The following is a 27,575-nucleotide window of genomic DNA, read 5'->3' on the forward strand; positions in this document are numbered from 1 at the left end:
ACCATGGCTCCTGCTGGGGGAAAATACTTTCCTTCCTGTAGGCCAGTGTGGACAGCCTGGTACAGCATTGTGATGTCATCCTTGACTATTTATGCCCTGACCCTTGACTTTTTCTCAGCAATGTCCTTGCACTTCATCGTGGTTCCCAGATGCAGTGGCAGGGGAGGTGACTGGCAAGCTAGCAGTGGAGGGGCTGCACTGACTCACGTCCCCAGTATCGTGGTAGGTTCAAGCCCCTGCAAGCCCCTGCTGTTGCTCAGCTGAGGATGGGGAGGTCTTTCCTTCTTTTCCTCAGCAACAGGAACTACAGAGTCCTGACCAGTGGAACTGTTCCAGGCACTGGGACATCTGACTGCCACAGGCTGCCTTCCCCAGGCTGCACTGTCAAACCAGTCTCACTGAATGATGTGCTTCACAGAGAATTGTCTCTTGGGCCCCTGAGAAGCAGGAGGGAGCATTAAGTACTGCCGCCCTGGCTGAGCCGTATTCGGTCTCTCAAGACTCTGATGCGCGGGGGGAAGGCAGAGACATTTGCGATCCGGTGGTTCAAGGGACCAGAATCTAGTTGTAACTGCACATCTTGGAAACCCCCAGCCCAGCATGTCCAGGGAGGAGGGGTGGTGTTGGGGGCAGGAGAGGAGGTGGGGCAAAATGCAGCCCCACTCTGCTAATTCTCAGCTGTTCTATGGTCCCTGACTAAGTTAGAGCAGCTCCTGGGCAGACAGGGCCAGATCAACTGCGACTCCAGACCCAGGGAGCCATTTACAGCTGCCTGATGCCTCCCCACCCTTACACTCCTTTGTGCATTATGTGCAGGACAGAATCTAGCCTCAGGTTTCTAAGGCCACGGTCATGCTGTCTGGAACAGCTCACAACCCAACCTCAGGGCAAACTGTGCCAACCTCAGGGCAGAGACCCCAAGCTGGTGTGTTCTATAGATCGATTTCACCAACCCAGTAACAAATGTGAACTCTTGGATCACTGTAACAGTCTTACCATGGAGTCACAGACAGTCCTCTTGGGCTCTGCAGTTTAGCCTGCCACCCAGGCAAGCAGGACTATGTGATAAAAGGTCAGGTCCACCAAAGATCACACCATATTCAGGTTACTCCCAGTCCCAAGAGATCAGTCACTTACCCCAGATCAATTTGTCCCTTAAATCTCACACCAAACACAATGTTCATAGCCAATCCTATAGTAAACTAACTAAGAATTTATTAACTATGAAAAAGAAAGGAGAGAGTTATTTATGGGTTAAAGCAGGCAACAGATAAGCACAAATGAGTTTCAGTCTGTGTTTCAAAAGGTGACAGAGTTGTAATAATCTGTCACTTCAGAATGCTGTCCGCGGCTAAGCATGCCAGGTAGCATAGGGATCCCTTTGCTTATGTTTAGGAATCTTTGCCCCTCAGAGTCCAGCCAGCATAAAAGTTTTTCCTTGTCAGGGATTTTTATGTTCTTCACTCTGGAGTCCAAACTGATGGGATAAGTTCATGTGCAGGCCTTTCCTTCCTGGAGAGAGTTAGGAATGCAATCAATGGGGCCTCTCTCCTTTGAGGCTGCACAATATCTCATTTGCCTTCAATGGTCCATCTTGTAACTTTATCTTAACTAATGCTGCTTTTCCTGTTTGGGGAGTTACAAAATTACAGAGGTTTACAATGCAAACACTCAATACAACTTTACACCATGGGCTGTAGAGGTTATAAGTGAGATCAATATAAAGCCTAAATACTAGACACGTTCTTATCAGCAAAACATCTAAGCTCTATTTTGATGATGCTAACACACAGGCAAGCCAGACTGGTTTCCAGCTATGCATTTGTAAGTGTTCAGTGAGGCCTGGGGCCTTGGCGAGAGCTGATACCTGGTCTGCCAGCATCACAGCCATGATCTGGCAAAGCACTTGAGCATGTGGTTCATACCCCTCAATTTCAAAAGGACTATGCACATTCTTGGGGGCCTTGCTGGACCAAAATGAACAAACCCTTTGAACTGGCTTAGTACAGCTGAGATAATGGCCAGAAGAGTGCGCTCACGCACACCCAGCTTAGCTCTTTAGAAAGGAAACACAAAAGAGGTCCCTGTGAAAGGAAAGAAAAGTGGAGAAACTAGAACATGCCATCTAGGGCAGAGCAGAACGTCCCAGAAAAGTCCCATCATCCTGAGCTGTGACTCAGTAGGGCCGGGGAGGAATCCTACTTGGAATGCCTGTTGCTGGCCTGCCTCTTATTGGAAGAGAGAGATGTCACTGTGCAGCTGCAGCTGGGAGCTTTGTCCAAGTGGAGATGGGTTGGCTACAGGCCACCTGAGTCCCATGGGAAGGGAGCGATGTCACATCACACAAGGACAGGAGCTTGTCCTGGAACTAACCCAATATCCCATAGCCGCTTGGCCAGACAGTTACAGGGAGAGGGAGGAGTGGGCAGGTGGTGACCCAGGCACAGCGAGTGCATAGTGCCCTTGGTGGCCTGGGTGTGGTGGGAGCTCAGTGTCTTGGATGGACAGGGTGGGTACTCGGTGCCCTTGCTGCCCTGGGTGGGGCAGGGGGGTAGTCAGTGCCCTTGGTATCCCATGCAGCTGGTGGCTCAGGGTTGCACATTGTTTTCTGTAGCTGGAAGGAGCCAGCCAAATGCAACCTGAACCTGGGGCGTGGCAGCAGCCAAGCAGCCTAGACCCTAGAGTCCTGGTCTGTCCAAGGAGCATGAACTGCCAGCCAGCACAGCAGAGCCCAGATTCGGGACTCCAAGATTGCACTGTATTCAGCATTGCCACCTGGGGCGGTGGGAGGACGTACCCTACTTGGGACTGGGAGACTGGGGCTAGTGGGGTTCTTAGTGGCTTTAGAGAGCATTAACCTGTATATTTAGGTGCTGGGCACATTGTACCTTTGCTGGGGGGACCCTCCTTTGAATCATCCTCTATACTGAGAGAGGCTTGTCTCGGCACAGATAAGTGTTCTCTTATTGTTAACTGCATCTTTTATTTTTGGGGGTAATTCCTGCCTCCCCAAGAGGGGTTGGGGCATAGTGAGAAATCCCTGGCATGTGGCTTGGGATCTGGGAACCAATGAACCAACTGCGGGGCCCTCCCACCATGCAGACATCACCAGCCAAAAGTCATTGCTGAAATATTCCTTACCGCAATGACAAAATAATCATCTTCCCTGTTCTACTCCCCTCTTGTGAATAATCTACAGTTCTAAATGATCATAAACCTTAAACAGTTTCTGATTGTATTCCTCTGCTAACAGAAGGCAAAAGCTTCCACTAAAAGAGGCAGGCTGCAAAAATTCCTCCTCTTTGCCATTAAATGTACAATTCTACTCCTCACAAACAACTACCTTTAAAGGCTTCAGAAACCCAGTGCAGGAGTCGTATTTGAAATCCATAGTAGTACACAGTTTTCTACCGTACAGCCTGGTTTAAGCAACTGTGGTGGTGGATGAGGATAAACCCTGCAACCTGCCCATTTCCCCATGATATAGTCTGCTGGGCCTAATTTGACATTTATGATAAAGCATCGCTAGTAAATGGTGTCATCATTTCAAACTCTCTCTGAGGACAACACAATAGACTGTATTAAATCCGGTCTTGAATTTTGTGTTTAGGGCTCTCTGATAGAGTTTAAGGATCAATTTTAGAATAATTATCTAGGGACCTAAAGCAGCTAAGAAAGCATTTATATGGAAGCGCAAAAAAAATCTGTTGTCCTTAAAGGAGATTTCATTTTTTTCTATACACCTAATCCACTGTTCATCTTCTAAAGGGGCTTAGAAATCCACCTTCTATCATCTCCTAACTGGAATTAATACCCTTAGACGTGCTTTGATTGAAAACACATCTATAGCAGAAATGCAATATGAGAAATGGCAACTCTGACAGGAGTAAGGCTTCCCAAGGAGACTGCAAATCTTTTTAGTCCCTGCACCTGAGTTCAGAAGTGCTGAGGAGTCCTGGCTCCAGTTCTAGTCAATGGAGCTGCGGTTGCTCGGCGCTTCTGAACATCCTGTCCCGTATGTTTCGATCTCTAGCGTGAGATATTCAAGGGCCAGGCACCCACAACTCCCGGACAAGGCAGTGGCTGCAGCAGGGGCTCAGCACCTCAGGAAACCAGGACCAAGACATCTTATAAAAGATACAAATGGAGTCTGGTTGAGTCAGTCCATTTCTGGACTCATAAGGTCATACCCTGCCCATGTACTTGGTTCTGTGCCATCCAACATGACCTTTGCCAAGCGAATTGGCACACTGCTGTTTCCCAGGGCCCTGGGGAGGGGCACCCTGGCCTGACTAAACACTGCTCAGAGAAAGGAGAGGATGGCCGGTCCCAGCGCCACCACAGATCGGAATAAAACCTTCACCTGTCACGTAGCTGTTCATGGTTTCCAAGGCCGGAAGGGACCACTGCGATCATCTAGCCTGACCTCCTGCATAAGGCAGGCCAGAGAGCTGCACCACAATCACCCATGGAGCAGATCGATCAGAAAACATCCAATCCTGAGTTAAAATATTGATATTACCAGAACCATATTGTTTTGGGATTCAGCCTGCCTGCCCAGGGGACAGCAGGGCATGAGTCCAGGACCCTGCCCCCACCACACACACCATGTGAGCTACCCAGGTGTAGAGTCTGTGCATTCTGCTCCCCTAGCCACAATGGGGCAGCATTAGCAGAAGGAGCTCTGGGAGGGGGTGGACTTAAAGATCCAGGCTGGGCTTTTCATGGGAGACAAAGGGACTTCAGGCACCCAAACCTCATTGGTACAGGATGGGAGCTGGGCACCTAACTCCCAAGGACATCGGAAACCCCCAACCCCGCCCGTCCAGAATGCCCAATAGCTCAGTTGTTAGGGCCCTCTCCTGGCATAGCAGGGACTGTAGTTCAGATCACTGCTCCACATCAGCAGAGTTGGGATTTGAATCTGGCTCTCCCATGTGAGCACTCTGACTGCTGGGCTATTGGGTAAGGGCAATGGGGGGCACCACCTGAGAAATGGGCTGGTCTGGCTTAGGCATCTCACTCCAGGAGAGGGGTCATGGCTGAGACTGCTGAGTAGCGAGAGGTGCCTCCTTCCAGCCTGGATCCAGGCACCTAAGTCCCTTTGAGGCCCTGCTCCCTCAGCATTTCCTCCAGGCTAGTGTAGGACACTCCTCACTCAGTGGGCTGGTTCCTGTGACTCCCTTTTTTCGGCCCCTAACTCTCCCCAGGCATTGTCCGGGGAGCCCAGGCGCCTAACGTGGGCCTGTGGGTTCTACTAGCTGGTAGGGTACCTGAAAGTTAAGCTGAGCATTGCAACTCCTGGAGTCCTTGTTTTCTACACAGCCCTCCTGACCATGTGTCCCTCCAGATACACTTCATTGGGCTGTGCAGGTGCAGGATGAGAAGGAGCTGGGTACCAGCTGTTCCCCATGGCATTACCCCGGTTCTCCCCGCCACTATCCATTGGGAGTGTAAGGAGGAGAGAAGAACCGGTAATGAGCAGCGCCTGGCCATGAGTCACAGGGGGTGCCTTTGCGTGCCATTGGCAGGTCATCCAGATCTGACACATTTTTTATATTTAACACTTATTTTAAATGCTACATTTATAACCCTATTGTTTAAAATTAATTTATCTTTTCTCCCTGCTTTTAAATTAAGACTAAAACACATTTTTATCAAAGCGGGGATGGGGGGGAACTTTGTCACTGACACTTTTCACAGCAGACTTAGTGCCCCATTACTTCTGTGCTGCTGGTGGTGGCAGGCACTGCCTTCAGAGCTGGAAAGCAGCAGCTCTGAAGGCAGCATCGCTGCCAGCAGCAGTGCAGAACTGCAGAAGTAAGGGCAGCAACGCCATACTATGCCACGCCACCCTTACTTCTGCAGAACGTTTGACCTTTGCTCTGGCAGGGGTAGCTCCCGGGGGGGCTCAGGCAAATTTTGGGTTTGCTATAGCCTCCACAAGCCCCCCTCCTGTGCATCTGACTGTTAAATTATCAATTACTTTTTTTTTGCTGAACTCAGTGTTCTGGTTGGTCTGCGATTTAATGCAGCTCTTCAGCTGCTGAACAATCAAGCCCTCTAATGTTGTCTCAGTCCTAGCGCCGGCCTTAGGGAAAATGCTGCTCAGGATGAACTTCTATTTTGGCACCCTTTCTTTGGAAGAGGAGTTGGGGGTGAAGTTGGGCACATCCCCTTGCACCGCCTTAGGCTCCCTCCTGCCCCCACAACCCCTGCACCCTTCAGCCTCCCTCTTGCCCCCACTTTGCCCTGCATCTCCCTCAGCCTCCCTCCTGCTCCTACATCCCCCTGCACCCTCTTAGTCACTCCGCTCTCCCCACTCCCCTTGTCCTCTGCACCCCCTCAGCCTCCTTTCTTGCCCCACATTCCTGTCTCCTCATGGTTTCCTGTCCAGCCCTCAAGCTGTAGAACACAGTGGCAGCCATCTTTCCTGACTATGGCCAGGCTTCTCATTGAAAACCATGGGCATTGGTGTCCACCTCTATTACACCTCTACCCAATATAACGCGACCCGATAGAACACAAATTCGGATATAATGCGGTAAAGCAGTGATCGGGGGTGGGGGCGGGGCTGTTCACTCCGGCGCATCAAAGCAAGTTCGATATAACGCAGTTTCACCTATAACGCGGTAAGATTTTTTGGCTCCTGAGGACAGCGTTATATTGAGGTGTATTACAACATTTTGTAACCCACTAGCCCCCTCTTTTTGACCTATGACTGCAGGCCACTGTGCCTTGACTGGTCCTCTAGCGCAGCAGTTCTCAAACTGGGGTCTGCGGACACCAGGGGGACCTTAGAGACTGCACAGGGCGGGGGCAGCAAAATATTACAAAACGTTTTTAAAAATCTCACCGCCTGTCTGCATTGCCTACCGATTAAAAGCAGCAAATCTACTATTGCTCTGTACACAACATAGTCCGTGGTGCATGAACAACGCCATAATACATTACATAAGCATCAACATAAGAAATCCGACTGCTTTGCGATAGCAAAGCAGAAATGCCGTCCATTTTTTGATGACTGAGATGTCTTTGGCAGGTGGAAGTGGAATATATTTTTACAGTGTGTGAGCAAATTACATTGAAAATAGATACGTTTTTAAAATGTCCTCATACTAATACTGCTAGTTGTGCTGAAGCCATGGATAATGAACAGTCAAGTAGTAAGAAACAAATGAAGAACAGAAAGTTTGACAAAAGTTATATTGATTTTGGCTTTATGGAATTTAGTGATGGATGACCACAATGCGTTGTATGCTTACAAATCCTATAAAATGAAGCAATGAAACCTGCAAAGTTCAAACGACTCTTCACAAGTCAACTTCAGTATAAAGATAAATCCACAAACTTTTTTCAAAAGAATACAATCAACAGAAAACTCAAATGACAAATGTAACATCAGTTCCGGAAAAGGCTCTAAAAGGATCTTTCTTAACAGAGCTTCAGATTGCAAAGAGTAAAAATTCCCATAACATTGGAGAAGACCTGATTCGTCCAGCTGTTGTAGAAATGTGCAATGTGAAGATGCAGCAAAGAAAGTTAAGGCCATACCACTTTCTAACAGTACAGTTAGTAGGAGAATTGACGAGCTTTCAAATGATGTTAAATAACAGCTAACTGAAAGGCTCCGTACATGTGAATAGTTTGCAATTCAGCTTGATGAGCCAGCTGATGTTGGTAATGCAGCACAATTATTAGTTTTTGTTCATTATGTTTGGCTGGGGGACATTTTGGAAGATTTTATTTTTTTGTCAGGAGTTACCAGAACGGACAACAGGTCAGGAAATATTCAAATTATTGGACGATTTCATTAAAGCTGAATCGCTGAATTGGGAGAGTGCATTGCTGTTTGCACAGATGGTGTTGCTGCTATGACAGGCAATAGGAGTGGTGTCATAGCAAGAATACAAGCCATAAACCCACAGGTAATTGTAACACACTGTACGTTTCATTGCCAATCCCTTGCATCAAAGAGAATGGAACCCAAATTACATGATGTGCTAAATGTAGCTGTGACAGTTGTGAATTTTATAAAGTCCTGGCCTTTGAATTCATGCTGTTTTTGCAAAGCTGTGTTTAGAAATGGGTGCAGGATATGACAAATTATTGTTTCATGCAGAAGTGCATTTGCTATCTCACAGCAGAATGTTGGAAAGAGTTTTTGAGCTTCACAAAGAGCTGCTGGGTTTGCTTTCTGTGCACAATCCCAAGACCACAGCAAACTTTTCTGACCTGATATGGATCGTGACATTTTAAACTTCTTGAATGTGCTGAACCCGTCCACACAAGGGGGCAATACAACCATACTTGAGGTGAGTGACAAGACTGCAGCATTTCAAAAGAAAGTAGAGATTTGGCAAAGTAGTGGAATCTCCGATGTGTTTCTGCTACTGACAGATTTTCTCGGTACTAACAGCGTGACAATTGACTGTGAGAGACAGGATTGTTGCTCACCTTTCAACTCTGGAAGGGCCGGCTTTAGGCCGATTCCCGTGAATCGGGCCCCGCGCCTCAGAGGGCCCCAGAAGGTAAGGCAACAGCTGCTGAGGAAGGACCCTCCGCCGAAGTGCTGCTGGGAACAGTGGCAACCAATCAGGGGCGGCTCTACAAATTTGGTCGCCCCAAGCAATCATGCCCGGGAGGTGCCCCCGAGCCGCGGGAGCAGCGGACCTGCCGCGGGCATGACTGCGGAGGATCCGCTGGTCGCGCGGCTCAGCTGGACCTCCTGCAGCTGCGGACGGTTCGCTGGTCCGGGGCGGGGTTGAGCTGCAGTGCCGCCGGCGGAGGTCCAGTCAGCGCCGAGCCGGACAGCCGAATCGCAGCGCGCCAGCCGGCGGGCGTCCGTCCGTCCCCGGGGCTCCGTGGCCGCCGCAGGCACATGACTGACTGAGGCCACCCCCCCCCCCCCCCCCCCTGGGGCGCGGAGGCGGCGGGTGCTTGCGGCCGCCGCTCTCCTCCCCCCGCCCTGCAACCAATTGAGCTGCTGCTGAATTGCCGCCGCTATCTTCGGCAGCTGCTCAATCACTGCCGCTGTCTTCGGCGGCATTTCAGCAGCAGCTCTTTCGAATTGGGCCCCGCACGTCCTAAAGCCGTCAGTTCTGAACCTGGAGGAATATGATTGGATTTGGGATCCGTTCTCAACTCTTGCTATGTCATGCTGTTTGAGTGGAAAAGCAGACCAGGAGCTGCTCAAACTATCCTGTGACTGCACGCTGAAAATTAAGTTGCAGGTACAGACTCCTTGCTACTTTTGGCCAAGATTTCTGCAGAGTACCCACTTTTAGTTACAGAAGCAATGGAAGTGTTGCTACCTTTCCCAACAACATATATATGTGAAGCATCATTCTCTGCCATGACAGCTAGGAAGACAAAGTTCAGGTTCTGCCTGGAAGTGGAGAATGATTTACACATTTGCTTGTCAACCATCACACCGAGGATAGACAGACTCTGCAGTAAGAAGCAGGCATACCCATCTCACTATCATCTGTATGTACTCTTACCCGTCTTCTCTTAAAGCTAACAATATGTGTTTATATGAAGTACACATCTACTTCCGTCAATCACTTTCTCTGTCGGGGGTCTGTGATTAACACTGCATTTGAAAAGGGGGTCTATCAACCAAAAAAACTCTGCCTTAGAATATGTGCTAACTGCTTGTGCTAAACAATCTCTTCTGCCTGGCATTTTGCTATGACGCTTTCCCAGCCCTGAAGAAGAGCTCTGTGGGGCTCAAAAACTTGTCTCTCTTACCAACAGAGGTTGGGCCAATAAAAATTATTACCTCACCCACCTTGATGCACCTTTATTACGATCAGCCTCACTTCCCCATGCAAAGGCTGTAGGAAATGGCCGCTATTGTGACAGCAGGCAGTGTGGATTAATTCCTGTTGAAAGTAATGGGAGCTGACAGCCACTTCAAATAAAGAAATATTTACACGTTTGATGCCAGGAATCATGAGAGTCCTTTAAAAGCCCCCAGCTAGGTAGGTTTGAATTGCTGTGAGATTGGGGATGGGATGTGATGTCATTTGGGGGAATGTTCAAATGTTTATTTCTGGGCTCTTGTGCATTTGAAATGTTCGCTGCAGTGTCACATTAGTTGTGGGTTTTGCATTTCATATACAAAGCCTCACGGTCCACTTCACGTGGGCAGCCTCAGCCTTGTACAGCAGCCAGGCCTGGGGAAGGGGAGCAGCACTTGGCACTTCAGTGGGAAGGTCGATAAAACACAGAGAACATGCATAATGTTCAGCATGACATGCAAAAGTCAGACGAACATGCAGAACACTGTCTGGCAAGGTGGACATGTACAGCAGCCTTTGTGTAATACTGGGTCATTCCTCTCCCCCTCCATGAATTCTTTAATAAAAAACCTTAGAGATGGGTCTGTCCGTCTCATACATTTTTATATTATGCTGAAAACATGGTCCCTATGCACTTCCCCAGTGCTCAGCTATCGAGTCACTAAATGATAGCTGTGGCGTTCTCAGCAGGGCCGCCCAGAGGAGTCATGGGGCCTGGGGCAAAGCGGGGGAGCTGCAGCGCTTATACTCACCCAGTGGCGGTCCAGGTCTTCGGCAGCATTTTGGCGGTGGGGGGCCCTTCAGCCGCTCCGCGTCTTCGGCAGCACTGAAGGGCCCCCCCGCCGCTGAAATGCCGCCGAAGACCCGGACCGCTGCCGGGCTCGTGGGGCCCCTGCGAGGCCCGGGGCCTGGGACAAATTGCCCCATTTCCCCCCCCCCCCCCCCTGGGCAGCCCTGGTTCTCAGTAGTTTACACCCTGTGCAGTTCCTCACGTGAATCTGGACCCTGCAAGTCATTGCACAGGATGCAGGAAGGAGCACAAACATATTCTGTTCCAGCAAAAGCAGTAGCTGGGAGTGTGTTGGGGGTGAGTAAGGAGTGAGCTCGGCCCAGTACTGCATGCTGTGCCTCACTCTGCAGCCACACATGCTCCCTCGCCCCTAAAACTGTAGGGTAAAGGAGGGTGGAGCAGGTTTTGGCGGAGGAGACAGGGGCTTAATAGAGCCGGTTGCCATTTTTTGAATGAAACATTTTTTTAGTTGAAAAATGGCCTTTTTCCAGAAACAGATATTTTCAATAAAGGTTTTCGTTGATTTACAATGCTCTGGTTTTTCAACAAAACTCCAAAATGAAAAACTTCCATTCCTTTGGCTTTTCAGATTTGGGTTTTTCTGTTTTACCTTTTTTCTGTCTTTTCTTCCATTCCTTTTCCCCTCCCCCCCTTTCCCAGTGGTAAGTTGGAAAAAAGGAAAAATAAGAGGGAACGAGGGAACGATGTAGAACAAAAGCCAAACCAAACATTTCCAAATTGAAACAGTTGTAAATTGAAAATTTTAATGAACAATTTCAATCCATATGTTGAAATAAACCAGGACAGTCTCTGCAAAAGCTGTGGAACAAAAATGATTTGGAAATTGTGCAATTTTTTTAAGACAGGCTTAAATCTGGATTCTCCTGAAAGTAAAGTCGGGGTCTGCGCTGTTATTCCCTCACACCACCGACTCGGTAGAAGTGACTCGGCAGCCGCGTAGCCGCACGTGCTCACGTTAGGGAATGACCAGGTGCCTCTGTGAGCTGTTTGCTGGCCAGCCAAGACTTTGGGCATATGCGATATTTGGCCCATCAGACATTGCTTAAAGCAGCCAATCTGGTTCCAGTTTATGCAGTTGCGACCAGTCAGAATTTGCAGTCAGCCTCACAGCGCTTTGGCTGACCTTTGGCCCATGGAATCCCACACTTGCAAGGTTGGTCAAGTCCACAATACTTATTCTCAGGCTGAACTCCCCTAAAATGGGCTAGATCATGGTCCAGGCTATGCAGCTGCATGAGGCATATGGAGGAATCAAACATGCCTCCCCAGGCTTATGCAACTACTACAGTCATGGAGGGGCAAGCAGGAGAGTCATAGCTAATACTTCCCCTGTGTGCAAGTGGGTGGGGAGTGGTCAGAGAACAGCAGAGCCTTGATTCCACTCCCAAAGTGCCAGCCAGTACAGCTGAGTTTCCTCCCCTTTTCCCTTCCCCTCAGGAGCCAAATAGCATCCATAGGATAGGCCCAGCCTGTGAAGTATCATAATATTAGTGTAGTCATGGCCCCCGGAGCAATTTGTAACTGTCTCCCACTGGCGTGTGACTCCAGAACAAACATGATAATGATACAGCCATGCAAAGCCAGCATAAACACAGTAACAAAGACATTCCAACAAGCAGAAAGCCAAAGCAGCTGTAGCAAAACCACACAGAACTTGGTCCTCGTGAGTGCATGCAGGGGCTTTGCTGGCATAGGAACTGCAAGAGCGTGCATGAAACCAGCACCGGTACTACAAAAACGTGGTATCTTTGTAGTGAGTTAGGGCTACATGTTGCATTTACTAGTGGCTGCTTTTGAGGAAGTGGGTTAGAGCAGGGGAATCCTGCTCCTCATATTGCCCCCACCTCACAGGAGGCTGCAACCATTTGGCTCCCAGTGCTTAAAGCCATGAACCAAGCCCCTTGCACATCAGACTGCACTGGGAAGCCAGCACTGGGAAGAGCACTAATGACACCTAAAAACATAGATCCAGGGCTGCTAGTCACTGCTCTTGTCCCAGCCTGGTACTGCCTCTTCAGAGGCATAATTTATTCCTTCCTGCGTAAGAACTGCTTTTTAATGCACGAGTCACCCTCTTAGGATGCCAGTAGTTTAAGGTAGAATTAGCAAGCACCTCCTGTCAGACTGCCACAGCCCCACACTGGTTAGGAGTCCTCTAGACTCTGCTTCTGGTGAGGTTTAGTTTATGAGGCCAGTTTTAAGTGTGTTGGCAGAATCATGAAGATTTTTCTGTGTGAAATTACCCACAAAAAGACTGAATCATGTTATCTGTAGCACCTTTTATTTTAACACACACATCACAATTTTACTGCACAATGGGAGAGATTTGGAAAGGTCCAGTTGTCCAACTGGTTTTAACGAATTCATTGCACAGACACTGAGTCACAGAGCTGTCCCTAGGGTAGCGTGAATTGGGGTGATTGCCCCGGGCCCCACACTTCGGGGGGCACCGCAGGAGGCAGGCGGGGAGGTGAGGCAGGAGGCAGGCTGGTGAGCGGGGTGAGGATGCAAATGAGGAGGTGAGTGGAAGGCTGGCAGGTGGGCGGGGGGGCAAGGAGGAGCCCCCCTACCAGAAGCTCCCCCTCCCCTCAGTGCCTCCTGCCCACCAGCGGGCCCCGCTGATCATTGCCTCCCCCTCCCTCTCAGCCCCTACTGCAGATCACATGTTTTGCTCGCGGCATCAGGAGGTGCTGATAGGGAGGGGAGGGGAGCGAGGGTGCAGTGCGCTATGGGGAGGGGGCAGAAATGGGCAGGGAAGGGGAGGGCGGGAAGAGGTGGGGCGGGGGGCGGAGTAGTGTTGGGAAGAAGCAGGGTGGAGATGGGGCTTTGGGGGAAGGGATGGAGTGGGGACGAGGCCTGGGCAGAGCTGGGAGGGAGCCCCCTCCGGCAGATTAGAAACTTGGCACTATGTCCTGGGCCCCACGCCCCCTAGGGACGGCCATGCGAGGCAGTAATACATTTCACAGTAGGCCTCCTTGAACCCAGGACCCTCAGCCAGGTACGGTATAAATGTACAATCTTTAACTTGTACAGAACAAGCAGCCCCCGGTTTTAGATATCAGTGTACTACGAAGTAACAAACACATTGTGTTCTTTCCCAGATTAACTGGGATCCTGAAACCAGCGCCCCAGGAATGTGTTTACATGCTATTACACTTGGCTCTACCGAGACAATGGCTTTCCTGTGGACTAAGCCAGTGTGCATCTGGTGATGGAGCCCAGACATCCATGCTTAGCCCTCCAGTCTGGTTTATAGCCTTCTACTGCTTCACCCTCTACTCTGCTGTTTGGCTGCCTTCTTCTGAGCTAACATTGCTCCGTTACAGGTCGCAGTCCTCTAGTCTGGTCTCCTGAACTGTTCCATCCTCTTGGCTGCCTGTGTTCCTGTCTAGTTACTTGCCTTTGCCTCCAAGTCCAAGGCATAAGTCCCTTGCACCTGAGCTAAATGAGAATGTCTGCTACCTGGAACAGTACTAGGGTTTGGGTGACACCCATCCCTGTACTTGGGTAGCCTGACATTTCATCCAGAAGAGCACAATAATAGCATGGATACAGCAGCTAGTAGGCTGTAACCTTCCATCACACCTTTGTCCTCTCCTGTTGGAAGATTCTTAATGTTTTCACCCTGATTGTAGTATCCCCTTCAGGATCCTTGGCTCTCAATAAGTTACTGAAGAAGAGCCAGATTCTTTCTTGGGTCAGGATCTGCTCAGCACATTTGTGGGGACGGGGAGACACAGGATGGGAAGTGGGGAGGGTGCTGTCCGAGGGCCAGTTACTGCTTATTGATTCTCTGTATGGTACTGTCCCTGCCCCAGCTGCAGTTCAAGTTAGAGCAGCCACGGGACAGTTCCAAGCTGTGCCAGCTGGCAGTTGGCCCCAAGACAATCATCTGCCAGCTGGGAATAGTCAGAAGGCAGCATGCTCCAGCCATGCTGCCTCCCCACCCCAGCAGCCCCTGACATGGCCTTTGGTTCAGCAGCTCAATAGGGAATGGCAAAAGCGCTGACTCTGCTTGCTCTGCAGTCGCTGATAAGGTGCAGGTGGTGAATCTGCTAAGCAGAGGAGGGCACTGGATCTGTCCTGTGGCTGCTACGTCTTCAGCCCTTCTCCCTAGACATGCACAGGCCCTGGCTGTTCTTTGATGGGGCACTGGCTGAGGGGCATGTGGATTGGATGGAAAGTCACCTTGGGACAGAGACCATCTATCTCTGTGCTTGCACAGTGCCTAGTGTGGGGGGACTGGTCCATAGCTGGGGTCCCTAAGTGATACCATAAATAAATAATAATTAATACAACTGCTTTCCCTATTTGCTGTCTTGAACTGTCTGTCTGACTGGTGCCTCAAGACTTTAATAGCTATTTGTTTGCTTTCACCTCATTTGATGCGAAAGAAACAATCTTTGCCCTGACGCACACAAACCAGCACCAACACTGCACAGGCAAATAGAAATCCAAGCAAGCAACAAGCACTAAAACCACAAAAACAAGCGAAAAGGCAGGCCCATGCAGTTAGATTTCCAAAAGAACGCATCACTTAACAGCGCTGATCCCGAGCTTTACTGAACCAGCTTGCGAAAGCACATGAAAGAGCAAGAATGACTCACACGATGCTCGTCTGGCTAAAACAGAGGATGGGGAGTCAGAAGATCAATGCTGATGCTCCGACCGACGTCATTGTGGCCTGGGAGAAATCACTGACCTGCTTGCCCTGTGTCCCTAGCTGTAAAATAGCGATAATGATACTTAGCTGCCACACAGGGTCATGAGGCTTAAAGCTCACAGCGGCTGACTTTCATGGAGCTCTGCGTGTGACATTTAAGGCAGATTATTTAATGGGCCAATTTGCGTATTTGCAACTAACTGGCATATAACAGCAAACTCTGGCTTTAAAACAACGGTGTGGATTTAGTGCTCATGCATAGCCTGGGGTGAACAGTCCTTGGTTTGTCTACAGAGCAGTGTCCGGGCGAGCTGCCCACACAACGCACTGCCAGCCTGGCTCACAGGTAATAGTGTGTGTCTGTGGCCCATGGATTTAGTTCTTGGTTTTGCTGCTGAGTCTTCCCATCAGTGAAAAGTGTAACCGTGTGGTGTGGGAGCTGGAACTGAACCCCTTCTGCAAACGCAACTGATCTAGGGGACCCAGACAGCCATTAGCGAGAAACAACTTGTAATCCCTCCTGAGCTGGGCTGGTTACAGACTGGTGACTGACAGGCAAAAGGCTCTGAAACCCATTAGCAATGGCCTGAGGCATCCGGTTCATTAATAAGTCCACTGTTGCTGGCTCTGGAGCACCAGTAGCCTAAAGGTGCACTGAACTGCAAAGCTAGTGAACTGAAGGTTGAGTCTCAGCTGTTCCACTATGTGTGCTGCTATTTCTGTACTTTTCCCAGTCTTTGCTATAAGCCAAGACCTGATACTGGAACCTTGGGGGTAACTGTCATCCGCCCACTTCAGATAAGCTAACGGAGAGCATGCAGATTTGGGAATAGATCCTGAGTTCTCTAATGTAACACAGTTAAGTCCCAACCACTTGGCCACACAGCCTTGTCTGGACATGGCAAATTAGGAGTGTCTCTGTGTCACCTTCTAGTGGCTAGTCAACATATACAAATGTATGACTACTCTGCTGCATCTGGCTCTTCAGCTCAAGAGGTAGACGCTCGTGTTTGGACATCCAGCAGTCTGGATTCATTCCTCATAGACGACTCAAACAGGCTTGTTACATTTGCAAGGCTGTTGGTAACCACTAGATTAGAATCTCCTCTTGAGCCAGAAAGAGAAACCAAGAAACCTGCCAGTGGCCACCCAGTGTCCCACCGCTGTCTGACAAATACTTGTTTAACCCACTGGCAATAGGTGTGTTCTGGCTCCCTCTATGGGCTATATCCACATAAGAGGATAACAGCATATTTTTCTCCTCATTGGTTTCTCTTTAAGCTTCAGCAGAAGAGGTTTATGCTGTGGATCTGAAGGCTGTGTATGCAAATCTGGCTGATGACCCATGTGGGTGAAAAACAAATAGGTAGATGTATTACAGTTAGTATAAGGACCCTGGAGTAATTGATGGAAGGATTTTTTAATTGCAAGATGTGTTTAGCAGTGAACCTGGGTGTTGTGTTCATATTTGTTTTACTGTTACATATAGATCTGGCGTATTTGGTGCTGTCCCTTTAAGAACAGGATTTGGCAGACTGAGCATATGCTCAAGAAGAGCCGTGTTTGAGAGACTGTGCTGGTGTGAGTAGACTGGGGCAGACTCTGCATGTGTCAGTTCGAAAAGGTCAGGGTTTGATCGGATAAATGTGTCTTTCCAGAAAGCAGCCTCACTTTCACACATATGGAAACTGGATGTCCCAGGGTGTTGCTATTGCTATAGAGCCTTTCACCTGCAGGTCACCACCACGAGTCCTGCCCAGAAGTGGTTCCCCTCTAATGGCTCCCTGTGTGGGATGAATTTGATGAGTGCTTGTTCCTGCTCCCATGTCAAGAACACACCATTATAATTTGCACTGGCATGTTGGCTCTTCAGGGCAGAGACTGTCTTTCTCGCTGTCTTTGTACAGCACCTAGCACTGTGGGGCCCTGATCTCAGATGGGTTCTCTAGTGAAAGAACCTGCAGCAGGGGCCAGAAATCGCCTGAGTCCCATGGGTGGGGGCAGCTCAACTCTCAGAGGCCAGACCAGAAAATATCATTTAATCGTTTTTTAAAATCTCATTCTATTTGGGCCAGTCTCATGATGTTTTAGGGTCTGGCTCATTATTTTTGAATTTTTGGGGTTGGTGTTACTGACAATAAGCCTGAAGAAATGAGTCCCAACTGGAGCAGTGAAACTCCAGTTAGGCTGAGAGGCAAATGACATCACAAAAGCATCACTACAGCCAGGGGCGGCTCTAGCGTTTTGGCCGCCCCAAGCAGTCATGTGCGGGAGGCGCCCCGGAGCCGCGGGAGCAGCGGACCTCCCACGGGCATGACTGCAGAGGGACTGCTGGTCCCGCGTGGCTCGGCTGGACCCCTGCGGCTGCGGACGGCTTGCGGGTCCGGCGGCTCCGCTTGAGCTGCCGCAGTCATGCCTGCGGGAGGTCCAGCCGAGCCTCCGCAGTCATGCCTGCGGTAGGTCCGGTCGTCCCAGGGCTCCGGTGGACCTCCCGCAGGCATGACTGCGGCAGGTCCGCCGGCCCAGCCTGCCGCCCCCTAGATTTGGCCGCCCTAGGCACCAGCTTGTTTTGCTGGTGCCTAGAGCCGCCCCTGACTACAGCCAACCAATTAGCTTCTCTCAGTTCTGAACAGTGTGTGAAACAAGGATGGTTGTGGGAATCTGGTATTATTATGTAATAGGAAACACTGGAGGATTATCTCATGTCTGCACCCTCAATGGACATGATGGGATCCCACTTACTTATAGAGAACAGACATAGCCAGCAGCTGAGAGACACTCACCAGAAAGGCACTTTCACATCTATTATCCCCAGTTCCAGCCACAACCCTGGAGCTACTAGTGCAACACTTATCAACAGCAGTACCGTGGCCTAGTGGCGCACCACAAGACCTCGCTGGCTGTCCGTTTGCCACCAAACCTGGGCCACAACAGTTTTACATTCTCCATTTTTGACCAGGTGCTGTGAGTGAATTCCTGCACCAAGACCAGCGGGGTGGGTGGTGTGGTGCCAGGCAGGTGAGATCACTGGGAGCTTTTCTCCATCCCCAGTGCCTCGGCCCCAAGCCCAGGCACAACCATAGGCCTTGGGCTCCGGGAATGGTCTTTGTGGCAATGGTTGCTCTAGTCTCCTCAAAGGGGACAGGGAGGGATGGGGCTATGGCCCACGCAGCCTCCCTTCCACACAGGCCCACCGAGCTCCCCTTGAAGAGGGCAGCTGCTGCGGCCTTGGAGGGAGAGGCAGAGTGGCTCCTGGAGTTCCAGTTCTATTCATGGGAAGTGGCTGAACCCTGAAGGGCTACAGTTGAGCTCTGTGAGCCAGATCCTCAACTGATGTAAATCAGCATGGCTCTGCTGATTACAGTGAAACTACCCCAATTGACACCAACTCAGAATCTGGCCTGTATGTTTATATCATTTCACTGCTGTGAGCTGAATGGTTATTGTTGGCTACATTCACTGTATCACGATCACTACAGCTAGCTCATGATATTTCCTGAGGATGCTGTGACAGGAGATTGTACCAGAAGGAGTCCCTCATTTGCTGAAGGGAGATATTACTGAATGTGTTACTCCCACTTGCATTCATTGTTTTCATTTGTTCACACCGAGAGCCACTCCTCCACTTGCTGCTACAGCGTGTGACATCCAGCTTGTGTGCTGGTTAGTCTTATGCAGGGAGTCAGAATGAGAAGATGGATTTGGGCGCATGAGCTTCACAAACTGGATTTCCCAGTGTGATTAAAACAAGACACAAAAGATTACAGGCAGTAACTAATGCCTCCAGAATAGCCTTGCTCTGTGCTTAAATCCAGCTCTGGGTATAAAAATCAGCAAGAAAACAGATCCCAGAGTAGCAATATGTTCTTTCTGAGAAACTGTGCAAGTCTAAATACAGAGGCCAGATCCTCAGCTGGTGTAACTCAGTGCAGTTCCAGTGCCATCAATGGAGCTATGTCGATTTACACCTGCTGAGGATTTGGCCCAGACTGGGTGAATTACAATCTGGCAGTGTGGCTCTGGAAATATACAGAATAGCACTTAAAATGCTAGGAAAAGGGAAGTCCAGGAGCAGGGGCTAAATCGAACACTGTTTGCCTCAAAAGACAAAGGTCCTGCTGTTTAGGTGAGAAATGAGGTTTTAAATGTGGCTTGGTGAAGAGTTAAGCGTCTTACTGCCTCATTCGGGGAGCGATGTGCTAAACAGATATATGGTCTCAACGGGGGTATTTTGGTGAAAGGAAATGACGCAAAAGTTAATGTTCCAGAGAAAGCAATTCCAAAATGCTGTGAAGCGAAGCCAGTGTCTGACTCACTGAGAACGAGCCAAGATCCAGACATTCAAGGAGCTGGAGAATGGAGATGCAAACCCTGGGCGTACAGTGGGTGAGCTTTGTCCTCCGTGTGTGGAACTCAGACACTGAGGCATCAGTTTATGGGAATTATGAAATGACAATTAATCGCTGCTTGGACATAGAGCAATAACTAACTCTCAGGATTTATTTCCAATGTTAACAGAAAGAAGTAAGTTTTCAAGGTAAGATTTGACTGCTGTCATTGGTACCTATCAACATTACCAAACTGCAGGCTTTCCTCAGAATAATAAAGGAACATGGGCCATTCGTTGTGCGCTTGTTCATGTTTTAAGCTTCTGGAGTGTCTTGTAAAGAGTGAAAACTATGAGTGGTCACAGGGGCACCAGAAAGCATCTAACTAACCGAGGCCTAATTTTCAAAGTCATTTAGGTGCCTAATGAAGCAGACAGGGGCTTGTAGCAGGGCGAGCTCTGCTCCTGCCTTTTTGCACCACAGAAACCAGCTCAGACTCTATTGGCTGTGTATCCTCCGTGCCATTTGAGTTCCCTCCACCAACCCCTTCAGAGTTTGGTGCAGCAATCTCTTGTCAATATGGCCTATGCTTTAGCCAGTGGTCCCCACATTTTTTTCCTTGCACACTCCCTTACCCTTGTCTGCCTCCCCCTCACAGAGCAGGGGCCAGGAGGGGGCTGCGGCTCGGGGGTGCGGGGAGGTGCAGACGGGGTAAGGGAGCTGAGGCTGGGGCCACAGCTGGGGGCAGAGCCAGGAGTGGAGCCCTGGGCACTGAGCCCCGGGCACGGGACGGCAGACAGGACACCGGGTGTGGGGCCGGCAGCGGAGTGCGGGACAGGGAGTGAGGCCCCAGGCACAGGGCCAATAGTCGGGGCCAGAAGCAGAGCTGGGTGGCACTCCCTCCCTGCCCACCATGGGGGCTGGCCCAGCCCCCCCCAAACATTCCTCCATGCCCCTTGTGGGGGGTGCGCCCCGCAGTTTGGGGACCTCTGCTTTAGATCATCTCCTCAGTACCAGAGAGGAGCAGAGATCGCTCTCCCCTAGGGCCACAGCAAGGCTTGGCTAGTCCCTATTCCTTTCTCCCCCCTTGCATCTTCTTCCTTTGCCTCTTTAATGAGCCGATGGACTAATTGGCTCATTAGTTCCCAAGATCACCAGCTTGCATTAGCGAATTACCTTTAATTATCCCAATCAGCTTTCTGGGGCGGGGAATAATTGGTGACAGAGTGCAGGCTCACATGTTAATTCCCTGCACTGTGTCAGGGCCTAGTGGGATTTCAAAGTGCCTCCATGTGTTAGACCTAAGTCTGCTTAAGGAAACTAGGGAGATAAGATGGGTGAGGTAATAACTTTTATTGGACCAACTTCTGCTGGTGAGAGAGACAAGCTTTCGAGCCACACTGAGCTCTTCTTTAGGTCTGGGAAAGGTACTCTGAGTGTCAAAGCTAAATGCAAGGTTGCACTGACACGGCCACAACTACACTGCATGCAACATTAGGAAACCAGGGACTTCTGAAAATCCCACTAACCTCTTAACTGCTTCTTTAGGCATCTAAATACAGTTGAACATTGGCCTGAAGTAATTCAACCTGCACTGTGAAATGTTAGTGCATTTTGACCCTGATTTAGGGTTTGTGGCATGTTTCTTGTCAGAAGGGAGGCTCTAATCTCACACAGGCTGACAGATGGCCAGGAGAAGCTCAGTGCATTCGTGTCACACCCCATAAAACGTCTGACAGGGGTTTGGCATACAGCAAGAAAGGGGAGTTGGATACAACCTTTGTAGTAATGAAATTCTACAAATTTCTCTCTATATGGTAGAAAACTTACTTGGATAAACCTTTTCCCCAGTGATTAGAAGCCAGGCATGGGGTAACATCTGTCACTGCTGACAGTGCAGAGCTAGTCTTTGAGACTGGTATTCTGGTTTCTCTGACAAAGTTAATAAGTAAGGCGTTTTCAAGTTCTTTGAAAAGATCCTGACAGAATTATATTTATTCCAAGGATCATCCTCAGCTGCTCTGGGTTTGCTCATCAATTCTTTATTGGTAACTCATGTTTTTAATCAGAGTAAATAGTTGGGGCTTTGTATTCCCATTTCCTCAGAGTAACATTGTTGTGATGTGCATGGCTGCCCAGATCCCTTACCTAGTACAGAATGCTGTTAGTCAGAAGGTTAAGTCACTCCCCCACCACTTGGCCTTCTCCATCTCAGAGCACAGGGGCTGGTAGCAGCAGCAGCCACTGGTATGGCTGGAGCAAAACACAGCACTGAGCGGTCTCTTCTTGCTCTGGTTGGAACTGGTGGACTCTCTCCACCTTGGTCCCCTCCCTCTCTCCTGACTTCCATTCTCAAGGTCTGCTCTTTTGCTAGAAGCTTTCCAACTTTCTATGATTCTATGAACCACTCCCTGCAAACTCAGACGCTGACTCTTTCTCTCTTCTGGAACCACACACCCTCTTCAGTCTCCTAGAACAGCTGATTTAGCATGGTGGATCAGAGCAGATCTCCTTTCTCCCTCACTGCATAGCCCAGACGCAGCAACTTCTTCCCTGCCCTACTTCCTGTGCTCTCTGGGAATCTCCTGCATGTCTCCTGAGTCCTGGCCTCTGCCCTCCCCTTCAGCCCCTCTCCTCTCTCTTTCTTCCTAGTTTCTAATCCTCTTCTCCCCTTGCTCCTCCTCTGCTCCTGTAAGCGCTCCCCCTGCCATCTCAATGTCACTTCCCCTGCCTCCTCTTCCTCATTCCCACACATCCTCCCCTCATCCTTTGCCTGCTCTACCTCTGCTCTCTCCTGACCCAGGCCACCTGTGTATCCGTGCCACTCCTGCTCCCACCCTTTGCCATTCCTTCAGACTTGGCCACGAGTTCTGCTCCTTCCAAATTTATTCCCATCCTCTGTACTCCTCCCTTCCTGCTACTCCCTCCAGAGTTCTGCTCCATTAGCAAGTCTCACCTTGATCCACTATTCCAAATCCTGGGCTGTCAGAGTATCTCAGGCTGCTTTCACCAAGTCTCAGAGCAGAAAGTCTCCCTTTGCAAGGAGCTTTCAGTCTACATAGCAGATCAAATTGACTGGATGTGGGGCAGCTGCTCTGACAGTATAAAAACAGGAGGGAGAGAATGCCTGCACCACTCCTTCACAAGTTCTTGGTCAAGATATCCTCTCTCGATACAAATTATTTTGACAATCACAACCCATCCTCTACACTTTGCTGTCTGGGAAAGTCCATTGAGGAAGTGGTGGCCAGCCAATCCTAGAAGCATCTGGTACTGCTGTCAGATTTCAGACATAGGGCCGAAATGGCCCAGAATTTTGTTTTGTTAGCCGATGATGTCCTCAGAACAATGGAGAGATCAGACATCCATGCTGAAATGTTTGACAAGGGGAAAAATTAGAGCACTAATGGCCAAGATTGTATGCTGAGTCCATGCAACTGTGGCACGTGTGCAGTGGTGAAAGCCGCCTTCTCTCCCAATATCTCTGTACAGATACATTTGACAGCAGAACTGCTCTGACTCACAGGCAGGTAAGTGACATCTGGCTCTGCATTGAAATAGTCCCATGGTCAGTGCTGTGAGCAATTTTCCACCTACTTCACAGACACGATGCACTGAATCTGGACTGGCGTGGCTGGTGTCATGGCGGAGGATTGGTGCCCGGAGGGGCCAAACACAATGTCTTCTTGGTGGGAGTTTCAGCCCACTCTGAATATACTGCAAGAGCTTCCGCTTGTGGCCTGTGAATTGTGCTCATGCCCCTGTTGGTTTGCAGAAGTAAGAGCTATTCGGCCCATTGATGCCTGAGATTGTCAGTGAGTCTCTTCTGTAGGCTCAGGTGACAGTTTCCCTTCTGCAAGTAGCTGTAGTTTGTCACTGGCAGGATGGAGAGTTATCAGCCTGTTGCTAATCTTCCCTCTGTGCGGAAGTCTATTATAAAGGTCTAGTGAGGCAGTTCTGGTGTTATTTGGAGTTCTCAGGTTTGCTTGTTCCATTTCAGCTCCAGGCCTGAGTTTGGGATGGAGTCATCACTGGTCTCATTGGGCACTGACCTCTCCCTAGAGATAGACAATGGTCAGGGGCCCATGCTCATACTTTGAGGCTGATTAGCAGCCTGAGATGGCTCTGAGGTTTATTAACTAGTCTGCAGGCTCGGACTGGGCAGACGGCTCTGCTTTAGGATGCTTCCATTCTTTCCTCTCTGATAAGTTCTGGACAATGCATGTTCTGCTGTGAGACTTTTCTGTGAACAGGGGTAGGCAAGGGCATGTCCGTGAGGTACCCAGGGCAGCTACTTAGGTGATTTCGGCTGTGTTGTTACAGAATGCAAATGACACACCGATTGATGTCTTCCATTGTGATGTCTGGGCTTACCCAGTGCTGGTCTAAGATGGGGGCTTTGAGAGTGAGCTGCCTAAAGCTCAAGAAAGAAGCGATGCTGGTAGGTTGGATGAAGGATTTTGAGACTATGCCAGGGATGGTTCCTGCCCCATTATTAAGTGGTTTGTGCCTGTTTAAAGAAAGCTTCAGAATTTGGGGGTGCTCTTGATTCCTGTGTGATCCTACTATACCAGGATGTGGTGATGGCTGGGATGGCTTATGTCATGATGTCCTTATTTTGTTAACTCTTTATTTCATCTGCATTTGGCATTTGTGATCTTTTCTTTCTCATCCAGACCTTACCACCATCCACCAAGCCTCTAGGACTTCCAGGCTGGACTACTGCAATGTGCTCTGGAGGGAAGAGTATGACATTTACCTGAAGAGCCCTGTAAAGGTGTGCCTTGGGCACCATGCAACTTCTCAGATGGTTGGGCAGTATTAGTCACAGGGAAGATATTGCATAAGTTCTCCAGGAAATGCAATGGCTCCTGATTGCTTCTGGGTGCAACTCAAGATACTGACTTGGATCTTTGATCTAAAACAACCTCGGAAGCTTGGGCTGGTTACCTGAGAGATACTCCTCTTAGAATGTGCTTCTGAAATCCCTTCCTTTTAGCTGCTGTGTTCAAACTGTGTCCCTAGGGGGAAACATCTGAGTAGGGCTGGCTGGAAAACAACAATTCTGTTTTGTGAAAAATGTTGAGGTTTTTAGATTAGTTTTCTTTCTGATGCAGAACAAGCACAAAACTTTCACAAAAAAGTGAGACTGATCCCAGAATAGCCAGTGCTAACTTGCTCAGGATGTGGGCAACCCAGTTTCATGCTCCTGCTCATTTTGACCAGAATTTCTATCCTGGATCTGAGAACCCTTCCCAACAACATTTTCATGGAAAGCAATGTATTTCTGTGACAGGTATGGCAACTTCTTGCCTTATCCTGAACAAACCTTACAGAATTAAATTAAACATTGTTGAATTAAGTTTAAATATCTTAGGAGCTCATTGTTTTAAAAATGCAAATATGTACGTGTTATCGTGGGATTTATGTAATTTGTCTAGGAGACATGACTAATATGAGCCTTGGGAAGCATTATGAGCTTCAATGCACTGTCCTAAACAATGGCTAAGACAAAAATGAACCATTAGTTGAGTAAGTTTCCTAGGAAGTACTTGGGAGGAGGGGAATGCAAATTCCCACCTCTGGACTTGCTCTTTTGAATCTTTGGTCTGGGGAGAGGACCTATTCACAGGATCAGATGGCCCAAACGAGTAACTCAGAGATTTATGAGTGTGCTTGTTCTGAGCAAACAGCTTTTATGAACTTGTGATCACAGAAAACCCCCTTGTGGGGGTTTGAAGGACTGTTCACTGGCCAGACCCCTTGTTGGAGTTGGGGTGATCTCTGGTAAGCTTCTTGGCATTCATGTAGATTCTTTTATTGTTTTAATAGGTTTTCTCTGGAATGCTTTAACCTTAAGAATGAATGTGCTTGCTGAGAAAGAGCTGGGCTGTAGCCTAACTGTGTCAATTATACTGTTTACCATCTCTGAGGAGAAAAGTAAAGCAGGCCTGCTTAGGCAGTCTGACTTTGCTGCAGAATTCACAGAGTAGGCAGGGAGCCTGGAAATACCCTGGTCAAGAGAGAGAAAAATGTATGTCTCTGCCCAAGAGAGCTGAAGTCTGGGGAGCTGGAGGCCTGAGAGTGGCCCTTGCTGGACTACAGAGGGGGAATACAGGTGAAGTTGCCCTGAATTGTAACAGTTTTAGTTTTCAACAAAATGGCATTTTTTGATGGGGGGAAATACCAGGTTGTCAAAATTTCAAGCAACTTGAGGATTGAAGGTGGGAAGTTCTCAGTGTGGGGCTCAGCTCTGGAACACCTCACCTTACTGAGTTCAAATGTGTTGACATTTAAGGCACAATGCAAGGCTCCCAAGTGTTTTCCTCAGAGGGCGGGGTGTTTGTGCATGTGTGCATGATATTGGGTGCGGGGGATTAGAGAGAAAGAGAATTTGGATTTACGTTTGTGTCCCAGAACAAGGTTAGGATTCATTTTATACCGATGTAATCAGAAACACAAATCGAATAATCAGAAATGATAGGTTTTGTTTCATTACACCTCAGCCATGTGGAAATTCAAAAAAATTTATAGTTTGTGTAATGGATCCATAGCTGACATGTGACTCTTTCAGCTCAAGTGCCAATCCACCTTCGTGATACCAAAGCTGCCTTCAAGCCTCAGTAAATGCCAGTAGATCTGATGACCACCACCATCAAGAAACCATTCGTGGAGAATGTAAGTCTGTGGAGCTGTTAGGACAAAACTGTAAAGGTATCACTGTCCTCATTATTTTTATCAACGGCTATGGACACTGAGATGTGGTTGTGCATTCTGCATCCCAGTAAAACAGAGGAAGTGGGTTTCCAAATCTCATTAGTGTTGCCAAGTCACTTCCGGGAGCTCCGCCAAGCAGCATTCCCTCCAAGAGGCTTTTCCACTCTGCTGAGGATTCTCCAGCTTTCCTTGTGAGAATTCCATGACTCTTTTGAACACAATGCTGTTTACCATAAATAAACAACACGTTGCTATATCCGTGTTTGTATTTGCTGCACATTGAAGGGAAAGAAGAGCATTCATGATGAGTCAAACCCTGAGATCCTTACTCGCATGTTCATCAACACTGAGACAGAACAGCTGACTTAACTCCCATTGGCTACACTAAGAATTTTGCCTGAATAAATGCTGAATAAGATCAAAGTAAGGACCTATTGATTTGTCTGTGTAGTGATTGATGAAAGACTGCAGGAGTTGGCCCAGTTCATTCATATTAAAGTTATTATTGAATAATACTTGCTTTCAGTGATTTTATGTATGAACGGTAGATATTCACTGCATGCACCAGTGTGGATTAGTGTCACATACTGATGAAACATGTACAAATGTTGTACATTATTATTGCACATTGAAAATTATACAGTTATAATTTTCTAAATTAGTTCTTATCTTGAAAAATAGATGTCTCTGTAGTAATGGTTGCTAGAGATACTGTATGGTATATCATCGTAGGACAACATTGCTTTGTATGCACAGCTAAAGTAAACGTCATGTAATTGTGCACAGTTCAGTTATTTTTCATTATTCCTATTTGATTAAAATTGTACTTCCATGGTGGCTATTTGATTAAATTGCAAACATGTATTTGTCCCACCTCCCTACTTTAACCTGTATCCAAATTCCCAGGAACCATTCTGAGGGTTCCACAAACCAGCATCTATTAGAGACACGGAGAGCTATGTTCACTTACTATTTGGGGAGCAGCTATGGAGGCACTGTAACCTCAGATCCCCATCCTCATCCCTCTCCTCCTTTGTCCTGGAAAAGAGAATATAGAAGTAGCATCTTTAACAGAAACAACAGCTGTTCCCAAATGTACAGAAAGGAAGGGTCAAAATCAATAAGAGCACAACGTACCTGGGCTCCTCCATCTACAGCCAGCCAGGCCCTTTACGGTGATCCTAATGGTCTCAGGAGGGACTTGTTTCCATTGGCTTTGCCCTTCTCAGGGGAAAGCTTATGTACAGAGG

At 48.7% G+C, this 27,575-nt stretch overlaps 1 protein-coding gene and 1 long non-coding RNA gene across 2 annotated transcripts in view; one reads left to right on the forward strand and one right to left on the reverse strand.

Annotated features, from left to right (window-relative positions):
- Nucleotides 1–27,575, reverse strand: part of GSG1L (GSG1 like) — a 133,660-nt gene that overhangs the window by 7,164 nt on the left and 98,921 nt on the right. The window lies entirely within an intron of this gene.
- Nucleotides 125–26,748, forward strand: LOC120373520. Its single transcript, XR_005585568.1, has 2 exons — nucleotides 125–222; nucleotides 26,183–26,748. It is a non-coding gene; the product is annotated as an uncharacterized LOC120373520 (long non-coding RNA).

The sequence above is a fragment of the Mauremys reevesii genome, linkage group 10 (genome assembly GCF_016161935.1).
Source record: "Mauremys reevesii isolate NIE-2019 linkage group 10, ASM1616193v1, whole genome shotgun sequence".
NCBI classification, from domain to species: domain Eukaryota; kingdom Metazoa; phylum Chordata; order Testudines; family Geoemydidae; genus Mauremys; species Mauremys reevesii.